We start from the raw sequence: 5,928 nt of genomic DNA on the forward strand, positions 1-5,928 counted from the left end.
AAGAAATGATTAATCTTATAAAAGAGTCAGTAGATATACCTGTGATGATGATGATATTTATCTTTCATAATCCTTTCAAATGTTTTTTTTTAACCTAGATTGACATAGATAGCAATCTACGTCAATAGAGAATTTTGGGGGATTTATGTTATCATTCTAGGACAAATTTCGAAAGGCCTGAAACTGAATGAATTTGAACCCACCTGAATTCCAGTTCTACTACGCAATGTGTCCGTGTTTTTTAATGCTATGCATATTAATAACAAATCCCGTAAGTGTAAAAAGCATCATAATCTCTTGAACAATGTAAAACTTTGTTAAGGGATTTATCATTGATCCAATTGGATATTACTAACGGCCATTCCTTGGTTGTCTACTAAAAGTAGACCAAAACGCAGCGCAGTGCTTAAGATCAGAGTTTTGAGTGAAACATTAAGTAAATTTTGTACTGAAAGCAGCGATTAAAATATTTGCGTTTCATTAAAAAATGGACCAGCATGTATTAGTATACAAGTGAATAACAACTTAGTCAATAATAATCGCATTTCAAATATTCACTATTCAGAATTTTTCGAAGATAGATAGATACCCCTAAAAATAATGAATCTAAGAATTTTTTTTTTTATAAGGATGTTTCATGTTTTGAAATATCTGCAATTAGAGTAACGTAAAATATCAACTTTCAGTGTTTCATATAGTGCTCTATTTTTTTCCCTCCCCATCACAAGATCAAAGCTTAAGAATGGCAAATAAGCATTTGGCAAAACTTTGTGACTAGTTTTGCCAAATGAAAATTACTAAAAACAGCTAAATCTTAAAAGAAAAAAGAGCTAAAAAGGAGTTAAAAATAAAAATTTGAAGCTAAAATTTTAAAAGTAGTAACTGATACTTTTATGTTACTTACTTTATTCAACTTGAAGTAATACTTGCATAGAAGTGGCTAAATGCATCTTCCATGTCGTCGTCTGCGCTTAATTCACCCACGTTTTCACTTAGATTTTCAGCTTTATTATATGTGGCCATCGTTCCAATATTACTTAGTGTAGATGCTGATAAATGATAGTCTGTACAGCACTTTTTGTTACGCCTGAGGACATACTTGACTGACAAAATAGTTGTCAGCATTGGCAATTCCATTTTGTTTCTTAATTTAGTTTTAACTACATTCATGGAACTAAAAATTGCTTCAATTTCCGCATTAGAATTTGGCAGTATTAATAAATTTATTGCACACTGAGCAATGTCTTTAATTGGATTCATTACAGATGCATCTTTATATTCTCGTACTTCAGTCCAGAATAGCTCAGTGTTTTCTATATGTGTCCATTTATTTAAGTGGATAGTATTGCACCGGTATTCAGCAGCAGCAACATCTTTTTCTGTTTTCAGCATTATTTCTAAAATGGGAGTAATAGATTCTCTTATATGTTTTAGGTATTGTCAACAGAAAAAGAAGACATCATTCTTAAAATATTCAAGTTTTCAGGCAACTTTTGCTTAAGCTGTTTGAAGAGACCAAGAAGAAACTGTCTTGCTCTACTTCAAAGATTTCGCTCATCATTTTGAAGTTAGTTTCTTTTGTATCATCTATTCTGATACAAAATTTTTCTTTCAAAAATCTGTAACCAAGATTTGGATTGGGATCCAAATAGTCATCAATCTCTGACTCTAGAGGTCGACTGTGGATGATGGTAGCACTAACATATTAGCAATAGAGCAAATCAAACGAGAAAGGTCTTCAAATAATCTCATCTTATCCACACTGTTAGATTCGAAAATTTTGTTAACTAGCTGAACTTGAACTAGAACAGGATGCAAAAATAAAAAGGTATAACAGATTCCTTTCATCTTTGTACATCCCCACAAAATTTGAGCTTTGTAACATTTCTCAGTCACACTCACGACTTCGAAGTGAGTTTTTAATTCCAACCACTGGCTGAGAATTCTGTCTACTGCAGGTTCAATGGAAAGCCACCTTGTTGCACAATTGCGTACAGTTTTCAGAGGTGCATCATTTTCGTTGATAGTTTGATACAGCTCTTTGTATGCTGCTTGTCTTGAAGAAGAATGTGAAAACCACTTATACGTTTAGGTAACTAAAAATTCTAATTTTCTTGGGAGAGATTCTGCACAAGTGAGTGTGAGGCATTGCCAGTTGTAATGAATGGCACACACATCTAATTAAAATTAAGGAGGGAATATATGCCTTCAGTTGTTCATAAACGCCATTATTGACACCAACCATAACACTGGCGTTGACTGTACCAATTGCAATGAGATTTTTAATGTCCAGTTTCTTGGTCAGGAGCTCTTTTTTCAGTGCAGCCACAATACCATTAGCATCACACTTTTCTAGAACCACCATGCTCAGAAATGTATGCATAATTTTGATGCATTTCTTGTTATAATAAATGATGGCCATTCCTAAAATCTTATTCACGATATCATTCGATTCGTCTATTAGCAAGATGAAATTTTTATCTCCAATGTCTGCAATTAGATCTTCAAAATGCTCACTGAATATTCTTTACAACTGCAGAGCACTTAGTTCGGTGCATTTTTACCTTTGGCATAATTTGACTGCATGGGATGATATTTTTGCAAAGATCTACTAGATGATCGCAACTGTTGAATGATGAGTGACAACAAAGAAATAATGCTAACCTCCCTTCAAAGTTCGCGGTCTCAGACTTTTTCTCAAGCATATTTGTAATAGGAACAGCCTTATATGGAACTGCAGCAAGATGTTTCTTAGTTTCGCTATGCTTTACAAGCTGACAATATTTAGCAGCTATATCACATCTGCAAAACTTACAGTGGCCTTTTGTAGCGTCACCAGGAACTTCACTCAACCATTTACTAAACATTCCCATTTGCAACGACTCTCTCCCCTAAATTTTTGCTTGTAAGCTTTATTTTTCTATTTGCTCATTTATGAAGAAAGGCATACAACTCTTTATTGCATCCAATTACGATCAGTCTTTGATCGTAATTGAATGCAGTAAAGCTCCGTGTACGATGCTCGCACCAAACGTACAATACAACTCCTTATCAAACGCGAATATCTGGAAAAACTTTCAAAACAATTTCTATAACAGTAAGTTATAAAAACAACTAAAAACAGCTGAAACTAGTTCTGAATGGCCTAGATTTGGAGCTAGGTGTTAGATTAAAATTTTTGGAGCTAGGGAAGAAAAAAAAGAACTAGATCTAGCTCCAAAAGAGCTAAATTGGCAACACTGTTTGTGCCATAAGCCTTATAAAAGTGTACATATTTTTTATACAGAAAAAAAAATAGTTGGTCCTTACCCCATCCTCCTCTTCTGAATGTGTTCGTCTTAATAGTAGATTTTCCTTATTTAATTAGCGTTTATCTACAATGCTTCGCCTACTCTCTATAAGGGAATAAAATGTGTTAACTGATTCCCCCCCCCACACACACACATACAATTCGAACACAGTGTATGCAGGAATTGACTACATAAGATAAAAAGGAGGCTTAGCTTAGTAAATAAAAGGGGGGGAAATGTCATCCTGGAAACATCGTCTAGCCATAAATAACCGTCACTAATGCTTAGTTATCAAATTAAGTGGAAATGATTGAAAAGAAGAATATATGCGCTGGTAGCGTTTTGTTTAGTGCTGAATTAGTCAGTAAACTAGTCATGCAATATTAAAAATTATGAGTGGAAAACCAATGAGTGCTATCAAGTACAAAAAAAAAAAAAAAAAAAAAGCTGCAGCTCACTCATAATGCTAACTAGCTTAAAAATATGAACTCCTCATGAGGAACTATAGAGGATGTTTTATTATCATTATTATTATTTGATTCTAGTCGCTGGAGAATTTTTTCTAAGCTTTTTTTTTTTTTCGACTGGTTCCGAATTAGTCGATCTCTGTTACTGACAAGCATTTCCCCACACCCATACGCACACTCGGTTTTCTTCCTCCCATATGTATATATATATTATTAGTATTTTATATATATATAATATATATATATATTATATACACATATTAGATATATACTAGGGCCCCCCCCCTGGCGCCTACGGCGCCCAACCCCGCGAGTTCTGGGCTGGTAAGCCGGTAAGATGGTAAGACAAAAAACGTGGCATAAAAACGTCTCCAATTTCGGCTTATTTTATATATAGAATATATATATATATATATATTAGTATTTTATAGATATATATTTTATATATATTTTATATAATAATAATAATAATATATAATATATAATAATAATTTTTTTTAATTGAATAACTGAGTAATTTATTTATCTCTCAAATATTTACATATAAACAATGATAATCTTGAGTAACATACAGTATATTATTTTACAAGGTTCAGCACTAAGTGCGACATATAATGAGATTTCAATAATTATCATAACATAGTTTTTTTGCTATTTTTTAAAATAAAAATCACAGTAATAATTTACAGTTATATATTTCAGGGTTACACAAGTTATATAATATTACATGTAGTTTGCTATTTTTTTTTTTTTTCAAAGTTTGAGAAAGAGTGATTATACAACAGTATTTATTGTATTGTATTTCCTATTTCTCACAAACACACAATGTAAACTCATTATTTACATAATTTTTTAATAAGAAGAATAATTTATTACATTATTTTTTCATGTTATATAGTAATATTATATTAATGATATTATCATTAATATAATATTATGATAATAATAATCAGTATTATAATAATCAGTATCTTCAGTACCTTCTTTATTGTTATTCACTTTACTGACTGTTTTTGTTACATTTCTGCATTTGATTATAAGGTTACGTGTAGATAAGTGAGGCAGGTTAATCCCATCTACTTCTAAACTTGGGTTCTTCTTCTTCATGTAGCTTCCTCAGTGAGAGGGTGCATCACCATGTCCTTCCACTTCTCTCAGTTGGTGGCTTTCCTTTTTGTTTCTGCATAGCCATGTGATCCTGTCCATGATCTTATATCTTCAAGCCATGTCCTTCGTTTTTTGCTCTTGATCCTTTTCCCATAATTTTTCCTTCTAAAATTGTTAGTATCCTCTGTCCTGCTGAACTTCTCAGTACATGTCCTGCCAATCTCATCTTTCTCTGGATCATTTACTGTTGCCTTACTCTCTTCTTGAATATTCAGGTCTCACTTCCATATGTGAAAATTGGCCACACTAATGTTCCTTATCATTCTTTTCTTTGTCTCGATACTCACAGAACTTCTGAGCAGATCTCTATTTTTCCAGAATGCATTTTTAGCTATAGCTGTTCTTATTTTTATTTCTCTATCTTGCTTTCCATCTGCAGGAAAGTAGGTGCCTAAATATTTGTATTCTGTTATATGTTCAATTTTCATATTGTTTATGAATATTTCTGGCTCGGATCTTCTTTCTTTTGAGATTTTCATAAATTTGGTCTTTTTTGCATTTATATCTAATCCAAATTCTTTACCTTCTTCAATTAGTAGCTGCAATAATTTGATTAATTTGTTTCTGTTTTCTGCTATTAGAATGTATCATCAGCATATCTAAGATTATTGTATTTTATACCATTGATACTAATTCCTATTTTTTTGTTTTTCAATCTTTTTCATCACTGTCTCACTATATATATTAAACAGATTTGGTGAAAGGATACAACCTTGTCTAACTCCTCTTTTTATTTTCACTACAGAAGTCTCATTGTTAAACAGCTGCATTTTCTGTTTGGTGTAAATCATTTTTATAATCTTAAGTACATGATCTTCTATGTCTAATTTATCTAATATATTGAACATTTTATTATGTTTTACCAGGTCAAAAACCTTCTGAAAGTCTATGAAGCCTATGTAAATATTCCTATTTCTTTCAAGCGATCTTTCTATTAGTCTTTTTAGTTCCAGGATAGCATTAATGGTCTCCATTCCTTTTCTGAAGCCTTTCTGTTGCTCACT

The sequence above is a fragment of the Typopeltis vanoorti genome, chromosome 20 (assembly GCF_054136105.1).
Source record: "Typopeltis vanoorti isolate ZY-2024b chromosome 20, IOZ_Tvanoo_1.0, whole genome shotgun sequence".
Taxonomy (NCBI): Eukaryota; Metazoa; Arthropoda; class Arachnida; order Uropygi; family Thelyphonidae; genus Typopeltis; species Typopeltis vanoorti.